This window comes from Bos grunniens, chromosome 27, assembly GCF_055505025.1.
Source record: "Bos grunniens cultivar Pamir isolate PY7600 chromosome 27, Bosgru_T2T1.0, whole genome shotgun sequence".
Taxonomy (NCBI): domain Eukaryota; kingdom Metazoa; phylum Chordata; class Mammalia; order Artiodactyla; family Bovidae; genus Bos; species Bos grunniens.
The window spans coordinates 46,486,677-46,507,553 of NC_141191.1; the positions used below are offsets into that span (position 1 = coordinate 46,486,677).

Consider the following 20,877-nt stretch of genomic DNA (forward strand, 5'->3'; position numbering starts at 1 on the left):
ATATTCTAACACTTCTTCTCTTCCATTTGAATTTTAGAATCAATCTGTCAGTTCCATGAAAAAACTATGCACAATATCATTGGGAATATCACAGAAAAGAATGCATTAAAACTCGTATGCTAGAAGAATGACATTGAAAGACATTGGGATATATTACTATAAACAAAAATTATAGATAACACTTTTAAAGAATAGTGCCCATGGGGAGAGAAATAAATTTCTTTATCGAGGCACTTTTAGGAAGAAATGCACTAAAACATCAGCAGTGATTATCACTGGTTGATAGGAACATTGATGACTTTTATGTCCTTATGTTTTTAGCTGCTCTTCTCCATTTTACATAATGAGTACTATGACTTACACAACATAAAAGTTATTTCTTCTCAAAACATAAAATGAAATCCTGTTAACATGCATATCTGTAGAAGAAACAGTGTGTCTAAAACATTCTTCAATTGAAGCAAAGGAATTAGTTTAAGTACACAGCCAATTTGCTTCCAGAAAGGAGAAGATGTGGGCTGCCTAATTTTATCATCCAATTTTCATGTAAATAAAATCCTTTCCTCATTGCCCGAAGATATTACGTTGGATGGCAGTAAACAAGAAAAGATGAAGTAGGAATTCAATAAAAAAATTTATTTCAACAGAAAACCCCAATTTTGCAGTTCACATGAATGTGCCCTCTGGTCTTCCTTTAAATTTATGACTGAGAAACACAAGGGCCCTGAGGGGTGCCTAGCCATCCTGCTGTTTCCACGCTCCACTCACACTGCCTTCTCAGGAGCCCCTGCTACTCGTTTCACTGAGAAAACCACAAGCAAAACAGAGCTTCCATGTCCTTGTGCCTCTCCTGAGTTTACCAACCTTCCTCTCTTCTCTCTGCAGACACCACTTTCCTTCTGTTAGAATGGGTGAGCTGTCTGCAGCTCTAAAACCAGTCCATTCACTTGTGCCCTGGACTCTACACGCAGGCTCTGTTCTGGAAATTATCCTCCCCCTCATCCATTTCTATTGCAGAATGCTGTGAATACATAAAGAACAACCTCTGCATAGAGAAAAATGGTGTTATATTTAAATTTTATCCTAGATATATACCTTTTTCTCAGAGTTCAATTTTATTTCACTTTGGTGGAAACTGTGAAAAAGATTTACATTTCCCCACATTTCCACACAGCATTTCAATGGAATATTTCTTGCCATAAATTAGATCTTGCTGATTTGTGTCAGTGAAACAACAGTTTCTATTCTTCAAGGTAAAGCAAAATGACTTAGAAAATGAATAAAATTAATTTTTATTGAAGTGTTTTTGCCTGGAAAATTCCATCGACAGAGGAGCCTGGCAGGCTACAGTCCATGGGGCTGAAAAGGGTCGGACACCACTGAGCACACACACACACAGACACACACACACAGACACACACACACAGACACACACACAGACACACACACAGATTTGTGTGAGTGTCTGTGCTGTGCTAAGTTGCTTCAGTCATGCCTGACTCTTTGCAATCTCATGGACGGTAGCCCACCAGGCTCCTCTTTGCGTGGGATTCACCAGGCAAGAATCCTGGAGTGGGCTGCCGTTTCACTCCATGTGCTAGTGTCCACTGTACGGCAAAGTGAATCAACTATATATGTGTGTGTGTATATATATATATATATATATATACTTCCCTCTTTTTTTGGGTTTCCTTCCCATTTAGGTCACCACAGAGCATTGAGGAGCATCCCTGAGATATACAGTCAGCTCTCTTTAGCTATCTATTTTATATGCAGTATCGACAGTGTGTGTATGTCAATCCCTATCTCCCATTTCATCTCACCCCATTTCCCCCTTGGTGTCCATACGTTTGTTCTCCATTTCTGCTTTGCAAATAAGGTCATCTCTACCATTTTTCTAGTTTTCACATATATATATTAATAGACGATATTTGTTTTTCTCTTTCTGGCTTACTTCACTCTGTATATTCTAGTTATATACCTTTTGAGTGTTTGTGGTGAAAATAAAGCAGAACTAACACTGTCCTCTAGGGACAGATTAAGCAACAGGTATAACTACAAGGAGCCAATAACCTCCTTCTCCTCTCGTGGACCTCATCTATTAACAAGACCTCAACTTCAAGCATCCCCCTTTCTTATCTGTTGTATTTCTAACTCACTCCTTCTGGTAACACAAATCCAGTGAATTTTTAAACCCAGAGAAATTTCTACTCCATTGACTCTTTAAAATTTCACTACTTAATACCCCAATAAGACCTCCCTTTCCCTGGCAGCCCATACCTTATTGCATTCTTCCCATCAGCCTTCAAGCAGGATGCACTGTCTTCTCATTAAAACATGTTATTTCTTCCTCTGATACTTTTTTGTTATTTTTGAAACAAATGTCTGCTTTTTCCAACATCCTCCAACATCTGTCCCGTAATTCTCTCTTGAGTGATGTCTGATAAATTTTCCATTCCCACCTCTCCACTAACATCATTTTAATCTAGTCCAAAAGGGCCTCTTTACTGAAGTCCACATGACTGATTCAGCAGTCGCTCCTCCTCTAATTCTGAATCTCAGCGTTGTTTAATTCTGGCAACCACACCTCTTTCAGATACTCCTCACCTGTCTCTTGGGGTCTCAGAATCGTCTGGCTTTTCCTCGATCTAGTTTACTGAATGGATCTTCTCCCACTCCTCAGCATCCAAATACCACAAGCCAGAGCTCCGTCTCTAATTACACTCTCCTGGTGTGGTCCTGACCAAGTCTCTGGCTTTAAACATCATCTATCAGGTTGGCCAAGAGGTTAAGATGTTACTGAACAGCCCGAAAGAACTTTTTATACTGATTACTCCACAAATATATTTAGTCCCAACTTCTCTGAACCACAGACTCCAAATCCTGCTTTTACTGAACAGTTTCTGTCAGACTTCAAACAAACATCTCAAACTGAACTCGTCCGAAACTAACACGCTGCGTCCTCTCCCAAGTTTTCTCTGCCTGCGTTCTCTTCCTCAGCGAGCTGCATCACCGGGCCCTTGAGTGCTCAGCCAAAAAGCTTGCTCTCATCCGCGACCCTCTGTCTGTCACATCTAATCCGTTAGAAAATAAGTTGGCTTTATCTTCAAAATATATCCCGTCTCTAAACTTTGTCCACCGTTTACAAACCGCCACCCTGAGACTCCTCTCCTCGCCGCAGCCGAGCCTCTGAACGCCCCCTGCCTCTGGGCCCCACGGCCCGTTCTGCCCGGTGCCAGCAGCCCGCTTAAAGCGGAAACCGGAGCAGTGGTTTCTGCCACTGCTCCGCCTCAAACCGCCAGTGCTGTCTCTTCTCACTTGGCTTACGATTCAGACTCCCGACCACGACCTGTTCGGCTTGCTCTCCGACCTGAGTTTCTGACGCCCCCTGCCTTGCCATGCTCCAGGCTGACTGGCCTCCTTGCCATCCCAGGAGCATGCGACACCTTGAGGCCTCGGGGCATGCTGAATCCTCCGGCCACTCTCTCTCCAGCACGGTTAGTGCAAGCTCACGTGCCTGACACACGTGCGTGTGTGCTCAGTCGCTTCAGTCGTGTCCGACACTTTGGGAGTCCAAGTCACACGGACTGCAGCCCGCCAGGCTCCTCTGTCCGTGGGGTTCTCCCAGCAAGAATACTGCAGTGGGTAACCATGCCCTCCTCCAGGGGATCTTCCCGACCCAGGGATCAAACTCGTGTCTCATGCATTGCAGGAGGATTCTTGACTGCTGAGCCTCCCAGGGAGCCTGCCCAGCACCCAGTGTGGCCAAACAAACCGAAAAATCTGAGTTTAGAGAAGAGAAAGGTTTATTGCTGACCCAAGTTCCCTGAAAGGTTTTAGCAAAGCAGTTTTAAAAGATGAGCAAGGGAGTGATCAGCTCCTGCACAATTCTGTGGTTGACTGATGGTGTTGTCACAGGGTTCACATTATCAGTCCTTAGTCTCCGAGAGTCCCGGGGCAACATGCGTAAGGTCACCAAGCAGTTAACATCTTCCATTTGGGAGGGGGTTCACAACTGTGAAAGACCTCAGGAAATGTGCATCGCATGCTACCTTGGCACTTCAGAGAGGAGCTAAAGCAGAGAGTACGGGGGACGGCCTGTCCCAGGAAGGCCCACAGTGTCCTGATCAGTCACAGCCTCACCTGCTAACTGTATTCAGGCTTCTTCTTAAATGTCACCATCCTGGAAAGGCCTTTCCTGACAATCTGTATAAGCACAGTCAACTCCCTAAGCTCTCTCTGCTTTCTTTTCCTACTTTTATGTTTTATGATTCTTCACTGCATTTGTTAATACTAACCTTATATCTACTTACTTATTTTCTGTATCCCACCGGACTCTAATTTCTTTCGGGAGACAAATTTTGGCCTAGGCTTTATTCCCAATGTCTACATTGGTGCCTGGCAGGTCGTAGACATTCAATAAATATTTGTTGAATAAGTGAATGAAATAAAGCATGCCTCTTGTGCTACGTACTTTCCTAATCACCAGTACTTTAAACCCAGTAACTTCGTTACCAGGGCATGTCTTTAAGCTTAGATGTTTCATCTGAGAATTAGAAGCCTATGTTAACAGGTATCTAGAATCACCAAAATATTTTTTAAGTACAAATCATCACAAGGGCTGAGAAGATGTACTGTGTGAGAAATACGTGGCTTCCCAGAACCCACTCTGTGCAGTGGTGTGGGCCGGATATAAAGCCTCTGGTTTTTTCAAGGGAATGTCTTTCCCCAGGGGTCCCAGTCCCATGGCAGGCTCTGCTTATACTTTTGTGTGAACAGATTCCCAGGATTTAAGATGGTGAATTCTATTCCCAGCCCTGTGATTCCATAACTGTGTGGGTTCAGCCTCTCTGGGCTTTGGATTTCTCACCTGTAAAGCCAAGGCAATTATACTACAAAGGCTTCCCAGGGATGCTATGAAAAACAGTTAATGACAATAATCATTAAAGAAGTATTTCTGTCTCCACTGGATATTAATTAAGTGCCACTGGGTGCAAAACTCTGTTAGCTCTCTGAGAAGCAGAGCAGATGGATAACAGAATATTTCAGACATATCTTCAGTCTAAAGGAATGCCTGCTAGAAAACAAAAGAAAACTAATAGCCTTATGTGAAAAACTTGCCCTCTGTATGGCCACAGCTGTTATCTTTTCGCTTTACCCCAAACCTGATGCTCCCAGCTGTGAAATGAAAGAAGAAAGAGTCTATGGTGGCGTCATGCCACAGGACTTCAGGATCCTACTAGTTTTCTGCCTCTAGTCCAGAACTTTCACCATAGAGGTAAAGTAATTGACAACCTAAGAGATGGGAGAGTTTTCCAGGCTCCCCAGGTTGAGTCTCTAGTCCCCTAACTCCTAGGTCACTGTGCCCGCTTAGACACCAGGCTGCTCTTTACCATCCCAAAGAGCAGTGTGGTGGCTAGATTCTATGTCGGGCAGCATTAATGGCCAACAGCCTTTTGAGGAGAAGCCCAGGCATTTAAGGGAATTAATTACAGGTAGTTTGGGCTGTAAGGATGAATTTACATAGAAGATGATAAATGGAAATTAACAGTTTTTGAACCCTCTACCACTTTATATATGAAAATTCTACTATCTTCTTTATAATTCCTGTTTGGGTTCACCCTCATGATAATCATACAATAGACTCATCATACTTATTTAATTAGAAATAATGTTTTTATACTGTTTAATAACTGAATATGTGGAAGTTTATGTAACTTGCTTTAATGATACATTTATTAAGTAACAGAGTTAAGATTCAGATCCAGATTTATCTAGTTCCCAAATTCTCTTTTCACCGATATAGAATATAGGAGAAGATTCGTGATTCAGTAGAAGCCCATTTTTATCTTTACCAAAGGCCAGGAAACATTTCCTTAAAGGACCCAATAGTAAATAATTTAGATTTACCATTCATAAGGTTCCATCTATTTAACTTTGCCACTTAGCATGATAAGCAATATATTAACAAATGGTTGTGTTCCAATAAAATTTTATTTACAAACACAGGTGACTTGGCTGTGGCTATAGTTTTCCAACCCAGAGTCAAGAGCTCAGAGTTAACTGATTCTGACCCTTTGGGGGTTATCTTCCAACTAGCCCTGTTAGTTGTAGACACCAAGAAAAATACACAGTATTCGTGTCTGTAGACTGTAAATTCAGTCTGCCAGGTCTCAGCTGACTTCCCTCTCCCACTGCGGAAGGAGTCAGCTTTGCCTTTCACTTGCCCCTTCATTTCAGCAGACTCGATCCACACATGTGCCTGTCCTTGTGGATTCTTCTTTGACCAGGTTGGACATCTGCTAGTCCCCTTATTTCTTTAATGAATTAAATAAAATCTTAAACATATGTTCAATTTATATCTTGAGAATCTTCATATTACCTTTCATGAAAATTATCCTTTAACAACAATATAGTAAAAAGCATGAACCTACACCCACTCTACATCCTATCTTATAAAAATGTGACTTCATCCTTTTTCTTCCTAGCTTGGGAAGAAACAAGAACACAAATGTTTCTGGGCCCCTACAGAGATGCAGAGAGATCCCATCACCTGATACTCTCCATTGGCTGTGAGGGGCTATTATTTTCTTTGCTCTTATGCAACATGAGGGTTGCTTCCTATCCATCATGTCAGTGCATGTCATAACAGAGAACATCAACACAATTTACTTGGCTTTTATGATACAAACTTGATGGGAAGAAAGAAAGTTGCCAACGTGATAGAGTGGTCTCCTTTGCAGATTTGACAGAAGTATTCTCCATTTTATGCTTAGCTGGTGCTCTGAAGACAAAGCAAATTGATTCTGGAAATAAACATATTTCTTCACACTTATTCATCATTCAGCTCTCTCTCTCAGCTCCCTCCTGAGCTGGACCATTTAGTACTGGATTCACCAGGGCCTGCAAATGACAACTATTCATTAGCAAATCTTAACATCTCAAGGTTGGGAAGAAACCTTAAAGGTCATCTCTTTCATGACAACAATGAAAAAAAAAAAAAACAATAGGAATATCACAACAATAATAAGCGCTAACATCTATTCATCACTTGTTTGTGCCAGGCAATTTTTGAAATGTTTTACTTGCAGAATGTCCAGGATAGAACACCTGTTGTCTTGACATAATTATTAGTAAAATAATCTCCTCTTCAATCTCAAAAGTAACTTAATTTGGATGATAAATTATGATTACCCTACTTGTGTATGGTATCTGATTTTATCTTCATGCATTTTATGAAGCGAGTATGATGGTGATAAATACCTGAAAGTAACAAGCCTCAGTGCATGAACTAGTAAGTATGGAAGTTGTGATTTGAACCTTGGAGATCTATTGACTCTTATGCTGTTTTTTTTTTTTTTTTTCATTTGCACGTTTGTCACATCTGAAATAGTACCTCCAAGTGGTTATCACTGAGAGAGAACCCACAGTCTAGGAGAGGCACTGGTTCCAGTTTTGTATAATGTGTTGAATGCTTTCTTGTTATTATGCTGAAGTCTATTCCTCCATAGTCTCAGAAACATGGCTAAAAAAAATTAAAACCAAATTGTAAAGGTCTTTTTATTCCATGTCAAGAAATTTCTATTATCTTTGAAATTGAAAGCAAGAGGAAGGGCAAGAAAGTTGCTTTCTAAATTTGGGGATGTTAAGGTCAGAGGCATTGACCGTGATTTATGTAGGAGGAGACAGGTTTCACTAATTCTGGGCATAGTCATTAGCATTTTTTACTCTTACCTAAGCAATTTAAAATCTTATATTTGGTTTTACTCTTAGAGCCATAAGTTTTATAGAAAATGTGGGTACATGCTATATAGTAGCATGACTGAAGTGTTACGGGTTGTTGAGGTTTTGTCTTCACTTATAGGCAGGCAACATTTAGTAGAATAGTAGGTAGGTAGGAATTATCTCTTGAACTTGACCAACAAGCAGAAGTTCTGATTATCATTAAGATAATGAAAACATAAAAGAAATGTGCTTTTCTCCCCCTTTTCAGAGGTGCATGCAGCAGACCCATCAATTTTATCTTAGTGGACATCATGTTTTGAAGATACTCTGTATCAGATAGGTTTACCCAGCTACAGAAAACCACAGAGTTGAGATGCAACCAAAAGATACACGAGCTTGTGAACATGTGCGGGAAATAAGGAAAGTTATTGGCCAAAAGGATTTTTTTAAGTACCTGAAATAGCTGAAACTTTTTGTGGTGAAGTGAAAGGAAATATGCCTAAGGAGATCCAAGTCCTCTTGTTCAAAACAATCTTCCTAGACGTGTTTCCCTTCTTTTTTCCCGGGGGTTGTGATCAGATTATTCAGCTCTAAAGAAGACAAAACATCTGCTCCAGTATATTTATTGTTAACAACATTATTAAATTCACTGCTTTTCATTTAAAGATGGAAGAAATTTGACTGCCAACTTTAGAATCCTCTTAAAAATAAGAGCTTTGGAGTTCAGTGTAGCAAGGAAGCTTTTAAACTTCACATCCCCTTTGCCTGTAGCTACATTTGACCTCTACAAGCTTGCTATTTAAATTTCTACCTTATTCCCCTCACAGCCTTGAAAACAAACGAACAATTACTTCTAAACAGGAATCTTTATAGTTCAAATATCACATCTCTTACTTGGTTACAGAAACATTTTACCTTTAATTAAGTTTGTTTCAAAAATCCATGTTTCTAATCAAAAAGAAAATGTGTTGTGAAGTTCAAATATAATTCACCAGTGGAGGAGGCGGTGTTTTTTAAAGAGTTTCCGAGTGGTTTTGTGGAGCTTGGAGCAATGGCTGTTCCATGATGGGGAGCTTTATCCCGTTTGTGCTGCTCTCACAAAAACCACAGATTAGATGGTTTGGAAGCAGCAGAAGCGGCAGAAGCGGCAGAAGTGAGGTTTCACAGCCCCAGACGTCCAGGATCAAGGCTGACAGATTCAGTGACTGATGAGAGCCTGCCCACTGGTTCCCACTTGCTATCTTCTCACGGTCCTCACATGGGGAACAGGAGAACTTTGCTTTCCCGCTCATCCTGTTCATGAGGGCTCTGCCCTCAGGACCTAATCAACTCCCAGAGCCCCACCTCCTAACACCATCGCTCTGAGGCTGACATGGATTCTGGAGGGAGACAGAGTCACATCTGCTGCTATCTGTGTGGGCTTCCCAGCTGGTGCTAGCAGCAAAGGGCCCGCCTGCCATTGCAGGTTAGGCGTAAGAGATGGCGATTCCACCCCTGGCTCAGGAAGATCCCCTGGAGAAGGGAATGGCAACCCACCCCAGTATCCTGGCCTGGAGAGTCCCTTGGACAGAGGAGCCTGGTGGGCTACAGTCCATGGGGCCGCATACAGTCGGACACGACTGAAGTGACTTAGCACAGCACAGCTATTTGTCTAGTTATTTGCTTCTATACATTGTCAATAATAATGCCACCACTTTGCACACCTCCCAGGAGCACTATTCTCACGCTATTCTATGTACTCTAGGGCAGTGGTCCCCAACCTTTTTGGTACCAGGAGCTGGTTTTGTGGAAGACAGTTTTTCCATGGACTGATGATGAGGGACATGGTTTTGAGATGATTCAAGCTTTAATTGTGTACTTAATTAATTAATTGTGCACTTTATATCTATTGTTATTACACTGGCTCATCCTCAGATCATCAGGCATTAGATTCCAGAGCTTGGGGACCCCTGCTCTAGGGAATATCATGTAATGTTGCCCCTTGGGCTTAGCAACTCCATGTAAATATTGTGATGACTTTGGCTACGTACAAAATCGCCAAGGTCATCAGAGAGGAAGAACATGTGCTAAAATGATTAAAGGGAACAATTGCAATGAAATGTGAATCTCAAGTTAGAGGACAGTGTTTATGTTCATGGCTTAATGTACCTGGAAATTTAATTTTCTAATTCTTTGGATCCTGAAGTTGAGTAAACTTGGCAAAAGAAATATTTTAATACAGCAAAGTTGAATAAAATCCTCACTGTTAAAAGATCAAATTGCTTCTGAAACCCAACAAAAACATACCACTAGCTTCCTTTAAAAACTTAGTAAATTATGGCACTATTTTCTCTGTTTTCTACAAGTTAATTATTTTCTTGCTCACCAACCTACTTGGCTTAGTAGAACTGAGCTGATATTCAGAACAGACAACTTCATGATTTTAGGCTATTGCCAAATAAGTCAACTTTTGCTTTTAAATCCTTGGAGGCGCCATGATTACAGAGGAGCCTGTAAGGTCATTTATAGCCAAGTGACTGGTTGTTGTCTGTTAGAAACACCTGGCACAGGTAACTGACATTTAGATGGAATGACTGCTTCAAAAACAGCTGTTTACCAAGACAGGGCAGTAAGAGGCATTGCAATTAGGGATGATAAGGGTAGATTTAAAAACAAGTGCATATCTTTGCCAATTAAAATACACTGATCTAACCAAAAGCCCATAACAGATTGATCTCACAATGCTCAAATAAACAGACTTGACAGAATTTGGCCATGAAATAGACGTCTGTTTTAGCCTAAGAGCAAGCTTACAACCACTTCGGGGCTGGTAGGTGTTGAAAGCAATGTTATTAAGAAGAACTCCAGATGGTCCAAGGGAAAGGATTTTTCCTATTATAATAAACACAATGAAAGGCTGACAAGCTCTGTGAATGACAGATAAAAAAAACAAGCCATAAATGAGATCTAAGACTCATGCTTCCTTGAGAAGAGGCTGAGCCGTCCTGGGCAAACATGGCGTATATGACGGAAAGACATTCCTGGAGAAAGAGATAAAAATATCCCAGTGCAGGCCCAGGAAGAAGAGGAGATGGGATGTGCCCCATGGATGCTAGTTATGTGCTCTGCTGTGCCCCAAGGCAGCATATTAGCTTTGGATTATTCTGACTTTTAGTTATGGAACCCATCAAGCATGTGCAAGATTAGACAGAACAATAGAATGAACCGGTACCACCAACCAGCTGTGACCAATGCAAAGCCAAACCTGTTCCACTCTAATTCCCACCGACATTCCACATTCTTTTTTTAAAACAAAATATCAAATAGTATGTAGTTTCACTTGCAAAAAATATTTATATGAGACCTCATTAATGTAGCCTCACATTAGCATGATAACATCTGAAAATTTAACAGTGGTTTCTTAGCATCATCCAATATGCAACAGTTCACATTTTCAATTGTACCGTAAGCATCAATGATCTTTTGTATATGTTTACATTTTATTTGAACCAGGCTGTAAGTAATGTCCACAGACATTCACAATCTTAGCTGTAAAATTTAATCTTTAGATCAAATTTAAAATTGCTTTGAATTTGGTTTGGTTACTTTAGATATAATGCTAAGTTCTTTTAGCCAAGTCATAAATATCAAGGAAATGGCAACCCACTCCAGTGTTCTTGCCTGGAGAATCCCAGGGAAGGCAGAGCCTGGTGGGCTGCCATCTACGGGGTCACACAGAGTCGGACACGACTGATGAGACTTGGCAGCAGCAGCAGCAAATATCAAGTTGCCTCTCATTTTGTTATATTAACATCTATGGATCTCTTAAGTCATTGCTGGTGGTTAAGTCACTAAATCCTGTCTGACACTTTGCGACCCCATGGGCTATATGTAGCCGACCAGGCTGTTCTGTCCATGGGACTCCCCAGGCAAGAATACTGGAGTGGGTTGCCATTTCCTTCTCCAGGGGATATTCCTAACCCAGGGATCGAACCCGAGTCTTCTGCATGGCAGGCAGATTCTTTACCAACCAAGCTACAAGGGAAGCCCAATAAGTCATTAAAGATTGTCAAAAGTCATATAAAATATATATACATTAGCATATACATATGCAGTGGCATATACATTGCAGAATTGAAATGTCCTATTTCTATTTCATTTATTAGCTGAAATTATTCTTTAAAGAAACACTTAACCTCTTTACTTTGTTTGCCTCATTGGCCTCTTTGTTTACCCATGATACAGTCTGTTTTGAACGGGAAGGATAAATTAATGATTCTTTTCCTTTTTTAACTGTCTTAAAATTAATGAGATAATTAATTAATAATAACTAATTAATAATGAGTTGGTTAAATAATGAGTTCATTACTAGTGATGAACTCTCATGAATAATCTTCAAATCATGGATGTAATATACTTTAAAGCTCTGAATCTCTTGTGTTATTACTCTTCTTGGCTTACAAATTGCCTCAGTTTTGGCTATGAAAGCCTCTTTAAATAGGTATTTTGAATTCTTCGACCCAATCTAGTGCTCATTCCTTGCTATCAGATTTGTTAAGTTGATCCAGACTTAGACATTTATTGTGTCAGATTTGAAATCAAACATCTCCAAATGCCCTAGTTCCTTGTGACATGGCCATGATTTGGAAATTAAGCATACTCACTGTTTTTGAGTTATTTGTTGTTTTTTATCTTCTTCACTGGATAGTTCAAGAACTATATTTGTGATAAAATAAGTGATAAAATCATGTAGATACTTTACAAGATTTTTATTTTTTTTAGATTTTAAAATTTATTTATTTACTCATTTTTTGGAGGCTAATTACTTTACAATATTGTATTGGTTTTGCCATACATTGACATGAATCTGCCATGGGTGTACACATGTTCCCCATCCTGAACCCCCCTCCCACCTCCCTTCCCATCCCCTCCCTTTGGGTCATCCCAGTGCACCAGCCCCGAGCACCCTGTATCATGCATCGAACAAGATTTTTATATAACTTCTTTTATCTTCATCTACTCCCTTCAGTGATGAAAAATTCCAGCTGTCAAGAACACTGGAAATGCTAGAATTAAAATATCACAAAATTACTCACTAATTTTATCCCACACTACACACAGTGAATCAAAATTATAAAACGGACTACTACCACTGGTACTATGATCACCAAAAACAGTAAATTGTATTTTGCAGCCCTTCCTATAATTCAGCACATTAAGCAGCATTATCAAATTAATGCGTTTCAAATGACTTAGACTAATCCCTTTCCATGCCTGCAGTAACATGCCTTGGTTTTGTTCACTTAATGAATCACTTTAAATTTTAGAAACTTTTAAAAAATTTAATTATCTATTTTTGTATAAAATATTTACATAGTTTCAAGTCCATGAAATAGGGTTACATTTAAAGCAGTGTAGACTCTCTCCCTGTTCTTTCTACTCTATTCCCTCTCTCTCTTACAAGTTCATTCATTCATTCATTATTTTTTGGTTTATCCTTCAATCATATTTTAGGAATCTCTCTCTTTAGATGGAGAATAGCATATCATATTTTAATATAGGGTTTGTTTTAGGGAGTTTTACATTTTTATTCCTGTTTACTTGAATATTAACATCATTTTCTGATATCCTGTCAAGAATTATTTTCTACTGGTGCTCTGGTAAGAAGACTGAAAATATCTAATAAACTTCCATCAGCTTTCTCGAACCTCTCCCATATCAGAGAATTGGAAGTGATATCATTTACTTCCTAGAAGTAACTCTTATTATATATTTTGACATGCTCTTCCCATTGTCCTCTTATTTTTTAATAATTTAATTATATGTTTTATCAAAGCAAATCCCTATGATATGCAATTTCTCCCACATAACCATAGTTTATTCTTAGTTCCAAATGCAATGTTTTTGCATACTTATGTTTTTTAAATATATCCTTCCAATTATTTCTATAATCTAAAAGTAATTTTTAGTGGATTTTTTAGAAAAGTCTCATGGGAATAAAATTCTCTAGAATTTTGCATTTTGATAATTTTAATTTTGAAAATCAGTTTATTAAGATAGAGTATACTCAATTCACATTCTTTCTTTGAATAAGCATCTCATCTGACATAAATAGTTGCTATTAAAAAGGTCTGAAGACATGATGGTCTTTAGTAAGTGATTTATTTGGATGTAATTATTTTATTTCCAAAGAGCATTTTAAGCTTTATTGTTGTATTTTGCTAGGCGAAGTCTTAATGTTGATCATTCTAGTGACTTTTCAATTTTTTGTATCATTGATAGTATTTATGTCCTTGAAATTTCTTTTGAAGTTCCTATCATACATATACTGGATCTTCTTTGCATGTTTTTTACATTTACTATTTCCTTTCAAATCATAAGATGTGTTATATTTTTTTACTTTTAATATACTCCCTTTTCAAAAATTATGTGTTGTTTTAATTTCTGCTTATGCTTTTTCTAGTCTAATATTGATTTCTGAAATACTTTTTAGTAACTCTTTCTTGATTTCTATAATTTCCTTCCTGATTTTCCGTAATTGTCATTTGTCTTATTCTTTCATGCTTTTATTGGCTGTCCCAGCTTGTGCAATAGGCAAAGAAAGAAAAGAAAAGAAAAAGTAGTTTGGCATTGGCCAAAAAGTTGGTTTGGACTTCTATGTACAGTATTATGGACAAATCCAAACAAAGTTTTTGGCCAACCCAATATGTGGAGAAGACTGTCAACAAATCCATTTGGCCTCCTGCCAGGGTCAAAATGTCAACCTTGCTATTTTTTATTAGTCATAAAACTGGTATTTATAAACCTATCTGATAATTTTTTTGGTTCTGATATAAGCCAAAAAATTCCAACAAAAATATACTATACATTTTATGAATGTGTAAGGATAAGAATGTCTGTCTATGGATAAATTGTTTGAAACAGGTCCCTCTGGTTGGAGGGGAGCTGGAATGGGGCTAAAGAAAGAAATTGTGAAATTGTTGCTCGCCAGCCATGGAAAAAACTTGAGAGCCATAGAAATAACATTCTCAACATCTGAAAACAGGAACTTCAATGTCAGTGTGAGTGAATAAACTAAACACTGAAAGAATAATTATTCCAGTGAGATTCCTGGAAATACACATGAGTGGGTCCACTGCCTAGAGGAAGAAAGCAACATGCTCTCCACTGTAAGTGAGAGGCAGAGGAGAGGGCAGCTGCCAGCTTTACAGATCTGCAGGTCTGGCAGCAAGAGGCTGAGATCACTCCCAATTGATGGGCTCTTGTCCCTCAATATTAGAGTTGAGGTCATTTGAGGGGGAAGAGACAGACATAGCGTTAAAAACATAAAGAGCATGCTGTCTAGCACATGGATCGCTAGTCAGGCCTCTGTGTTGACCTATATGGGGAAAGAATCTAAAAAAGAGTAGATATATGTATGCATATAACTGAGTCATTATGCTGTATTCCTGAAACTAAGACAACATTGTAAAGCAACTATACTCCAATGAAAATTTTTTAAAAACAAGAAAAATGTAAAGAGCATGGATGAGCTTTGAATGCAGCCTGTTTTAGAAAGGTAAAGAGTACATTAATCAGACAAATGCAGGATATTCACATTGACATTTACATGTATATATACATATGCATGTATTACTTACAAACATAAATTTACTAGCAAATAAAAATGAAGCCAAATCATCCAATACAGTTTTTTTTTTTTTTTTTAAATGGTGGTGGTGGTGCTGTGCTCAGTCATGTCTGACGCTTTGTGACCCTGTGGGCTGTACCCTGCTAGGCTCCTCTGTCAAGGCAAGAATCCTGGAGCGGATTGACATTTCCTGCTCCAGGGGATTTTCCTGACCCCAGGATGGAACCTGTGTCTCTTGCATTTCCTGCATTGTTGGAACCACCTGGGAAGCCCTTTTAAAATTTTATCCCTGAGTAATGAGATAACAGGTAATTTAATTTTAAAAACTATCATGTTTATATTTTTTCTTTCCTAAAATGAAAATGCATGACTTTTACTGTAATTTGTCTAAGAATTGAGGCAGAGTTTTGTAGAGTCATGGGACAGTACTAATTCATGAGTTACAGGCAATAATATGGCTAAGCCTGAAGCACAAATACTCAGGTGAAGAATTTGCATGGAAAGAGCATCTACCCAGTTTATTCTCTGAAGATTTAGTAAAACAAAAAACAAATAAACAAACGAAAAAAAAAACTGGGCAGAATTTGCAGGTTGCCAGTATCAAGCAGATACCAAGCCAAGAATCAATGGCATATCTAAAGATGAGTATCGTGCATCTTGACCTAAACCTACTGGTAGTTTACACTGTCTCTGTAAGGTTTCCCAACTCATATTGAAATGAACTGGTTAGTTCCCTATTTAATCCATGCAGCTGATGTCAGGATGCCTCTCATTATTAACAAGAAGGTGTTGGAGTCCAAAAGGAATGAGATTTTTTTCTGTGTGTGAAATTACAAGGCGGTAGCAGAACTGCACACAACTCGACTCCTCCAGGTGCTGGATTTGTACTGAGCTGGATGAAGCCCATATAACCTTCTTTATGCTTCTAACCTCCTCCAAAGTTTGCATCTGTTTCCTGCACTGCTCTGTTAGAAAGGGTGTTAAACAGACACAATATGTAAAATACAAGAGAATAAGAAGGATTTTAAGAGATTGTATTATAATCAATGAAGCTAAAATTAGTTTCCAGTTTCAATATTCAGCCTGACCAGAAGTGTTTCAAGCCCACTGGTTAAGTCAGACAGCAAACAGGTGGGAGAGACCCACTTCTGCGTTTTAGATACTGTAAACAACTCGGATTCACATTAAGTGTAAAGCGGTGTTGGGAGAGTGAAGTTTTCTCAAATTCAGGTGGAGACTAGTGTTCCATCCAGGTGTCTTACAGATGTTATGCTTCAGTGTTAAAGAATATAAATTAAAGGCATTCTCAGTCCACTTGTTTTCAGTTCCTGCTCTCTGTCTGGTTAAACGAACTCCCCTAACAGTGATCTACCACAGAGGACATGGCTCTAGTATGAATTATCTTCTTTCCTGCCCTCTCTAGTTATATGTAATTACATGTGGTGTTTTCATGTGTCTGGAAAATAAAGACTAAGATTTTAGCTTCCAGATTTTGTTTCACTGTGACCTTAGAAGACATGTTCCACATTTTGAGGTATGGTTTCGCAGTTGAACAACTTATACCACTGTGTTCTGCTGCTATTTACCAAAAACATCTGGTATTATTTCTTAAATAGCATCATTTGGAAATACTGGTGAGTTATAGGATTCCATACCTTCCTGGATTCCTATTAGGATAACCAGGTAATTTACTGTCCAAATAGGACACTGTTGCAAGTGAAAGGGGCAATATTAAAAATAATGCTGAGACAATAGGCTTGAGGTAAAATTTTCTGAGGCAAACCAAGAAATAATATATTATAGAACCAAATTATAGTAACCCTACACCTGTGTCCCCCGATGACTACAGCATACAATTTGCAAGCTCCTATACAATGGGCTTCCCTGGTGGCTCAACCAGTAAAGAATCTGCCTGCACTTCAGGAGACCTGGGTTCGATCCCTGGGTTGGGAAGATCCCCTGGAAGAGGGCATCGCAACACACTCCAGTATGCTTGCCTGGAAAATCCCATGGAAAGAGGAGCCTGGTGGGCTACAGTCCACGGGGTCAAAAAGAATGGACACGACTGAGCGACTAAGCACGGAACGTAGTTCACAATGCTTCCCAGGTGGCACTAGTGGTAAAGAATCCGCCTGCCGATGCAGGAGACACGAGCGCCGCAGGCTCAGTAACTGAGTTGGGCAGATCCGCTGCCGTAGGAAATGGCAACCCACTCCAGTATTCTTGCCTGGAAAATCCCATGGTCGGGGAGTTATAGTCCATGGAGTCACAAAGAGTCAGACACGACAGAGAACGCATGCCTAGATATAGTTTACAACAGCAACAGAATTTTTTTCACAGCAGTCATTCATTAATCAAATCTTTTTCATTGTTTTTCTCTAGTCTCTCTGCTCTCAGCATCCAAGTCTAGGTCCAGTAATAACTGAACACAATCTTATCTTCATTTAGATTTATTTAAAATTATTTTTCAAAATATCCTTCTAGTGAATGAGTATAAACATCTTCTGTTGGTCTTTATGTGTTAGCTGAATACTCCACGCTCTGTATCTGGGACCGGCACTGTGTGCACGCATGCGCACACACACGCGCAGTGTTCTCTCTACTAGCTTAGTCTGTTGTTCCTGCTGAAGCCCTTTCTTAAGGCGCCCTTCACGATGAGGTACGGCATGATGGAAGGGCACAGACTCTGGCAGAATCCATCACTTACTTGATGAGTAGTCCTGGGAAAGTTATTTCATTTCTTTCTGCCCTGTGTCCTCATTCATTATCAGGGTTTGTTTCCCAAGGATTTGTTGAGGGAGGCTGCCCTGTACTGATACATTATAGGGTGTTTAATTGCATCGCTGGCCTCTTTACCCAGTAAATATCACTGGCATCTGCTCCAGAACTATAGTAATCAAAATGTTTCCAGATATCTCCAAATGTTTTCTGAGGGCAAAACTCCCTCTGATTAAGAATCCCTATATTAGATAGGGTTAATAATAGTCAAGATCTCATGGGCTTTTCTGAGAATTAAGTATTTAGCGTATTAAACACGCTTTGGCATGTACTAGGACCTGAGAAGAGCCATGTGATTCATAGCGTGCTAGTTTCTGTAAGTCTGTCTTACTCTTCTTCCAGAGGTATGAAACGAAAGTACTTTGCAAGAATTAGTTCTTTTGTGTACTACAACATACTTCAGGGCTTCCCAGGTGCTGCAGTGGTGAAGAACCCACCTGCTAATGCAGGGCACGCGGAGTTGATCCCTGGGTGGAAAGATCCCCTGGAGAAGGAAATGGCGACCCGTTCCAGTATCCTTGCCTGGGACATCCCATGGACGGAAGAGCCTGGTGGCCTTCAGTCCACAGGGTCACAAAGAGTCAGACATGACTGAACAACTCAACAACAACATGTTTTAAGATAAGATCTTCATGATTGTTGATGTCCCTTTTTTCCCTGCAATAATACATTCACTATTTCCTCTGTATTTTCTTTTCCTTTAACATTTTAAAGCATCTACCCCTCCTTTACAGCCTATATCCTGCATAATTTATTCTGCTATAACAAATTCTACCAGTTTTCAGAGAAAAACTGAAAAACCACCATAGACCAGAGGACACTGGAGAGACAAGACAACTAGAAGTAACACAGAACATGTACTAAATCCTAGAACAGAAATGAGGACACGAACAAAAAATGGTGAAACTCAAAGTCTGCAGTTTAGTTCATAGTGATGTACCATGGTCAGTTTCTTAGTTTTGACACATGTACCATGGTAAAATAAGATGTTAACAATGGGGGAAGCAGTGAAAAGCAGGCTGGAACTCCCTACATTATTTTTGCAAATTATCTGTAACTTTGAAATGATTTTGATATCAAAATTTTATTTAAAATTGTAATTAACCTCCAATTAAAATAAATAAATTTATATTAAAAATAAATAAATAAAAAATATATATTTAAAAGTCTAATGGTTTTGGCAAGAATGAGAACCTGTTCACACTGAAAATAAAGAATACACAAATGTCCTCTTTCCTCATGAGTTCCTTTACCTTAATTCTCTGTCAGCTACCTCCAAAGAGGTTGTTACCCTTATTTACTCACAGGCTTTATTAAAAATGCAGCTATGGTACAGATCTCAGTACACACGGAAAGAGAACATTTATGAGTGAATAACAAGTCAAGCTCTTTGTAAGGTACTCAACTTAGGTAACCAAACTCATTCTTTTGCAATGGTTTCTTTTTTGGAGACTCAGGCTAGCCATAACTAATCTTAATTTCTGTTTCCTTCTGTTTTCAGTGTGTGTTCAGTTGCTCAGTCGTGTTCAAGTGTTTACGACCCCCTGGACTGCAGGCCACCAGGCTCCTCTGTCCATGGTACTTCTTAAGCAAGAATACTGGAGTGGTTGCCATTTCCTTCTCTGGGGAATCTTCCTGACCCAGGGACCTAATGTGCATCTCCTGAATGGTAGGCAGGTGCTTTACTACTGTACCACCTGGGAAGCTCCAACAGAAATGACTATTTCCTGTCCCAACGTAATTAAAATAACTGATGAGTAGATATAAGAAATGTTCAGTATTAAGAATAAATCATTATTTCATCACTTTATTCCTCAACTCAGTTTATTGATAAGAACATTTTAAAAGTTTCTCTTGTGTTCGATTGCCTTTTCTTTAAGAAGAAAAAAGTAAATAAAATAATACGAGATAGGATCTGGAAATTTTTCCATTTTATCTCTTTGCTTAGAGAAAGATGACTATAAAAATCTGTGCAATAGTATCTTCAGTGTACTTCACTACACACCTTTTCATGGCCTCTGAGGAGGAACCAAGTCACCCTTACAATCTCGGAGGCCTCTGAGTGTATGGAGGGATAGAAGGAATCCCTCTATAGTTTTGTCTATGGAAGAAGGATCATACCTCCAACAACCTCCTGAAAAATTAGGTCAACAATCTCCCTTTCTAATTCACATCACTTCCCTTAAAAGTGGGTGTAAACCAAGTACCCCTCTGAGACCCAGATTTTTCCCAGGACTTAGCAAGCTGAAAGGAAGATGTGGCAAGAAAGGCATTTAAGTCAAGGTCACATTCTTCGCTGTGGACTCCAAAAGTCCATTGAAATCAGAGTTGCTGCTGCTGCTGCTAAGTCGCTTCAGTCACATCCAACTCTGTGCAACCCCAGAGATGGCAGCCCACCAGGCTCTGCTGTCCCTGGGATCCTCCAGGCAAGAACACTGGAGTGGGTTGCCATTTCCTTCTCCAATGCATGAAAGTGAAAAAATAAAGTGAAGTCGCTCAGTCGTGTCTGACTCCTAGTGACCTCATGGACTGCAGCCCAGCGGGCCCCTCCGTCCATGGAATTTTCCAGGCAAGTATACTAGAGTGGGTTGCCATTGCCTTCTCTGAAATCAGAGTAGGCAGCAGGAATAGGCAGCAGGAATTCCTTAAAACGTTTGCAACCACTCCCCAAAAGTACTTTTTTTTTCCAAAACAGACACACTCTGCATTTCCAAAGGCCTCTCTTTCCCTCTCTCTCCAAGCACTTGTTAGAATCTGCTCAGTTT

At 39.5% G+C, this 20,877-nt stretch overlaps 1 long non-coding RNA gene across 1 annotated transcript; it reads right to left on the reverse strand.

The window, feature by feature from the left end:
* Positions 1-5,679: 5,679 nt before the first annotated feature.
* Positions 5,680-9,105, reverse strand: LOC147343911 (uncharacterized). The gene is made up of 3 exons (XR_015156354.1): positions 8,641-9,105; positions 8,180-8,315; positions 5,680-6,903 (listed from the first exon to the last, which is right to left on the reverse strand). It is a non-coding gene; the product is annotated as an uncharacterized LOC147343911 (long non-coding RNA).
* Between the last annotated feature and the right edge of the window lie 11,772 nt (positions 9,106-20,877).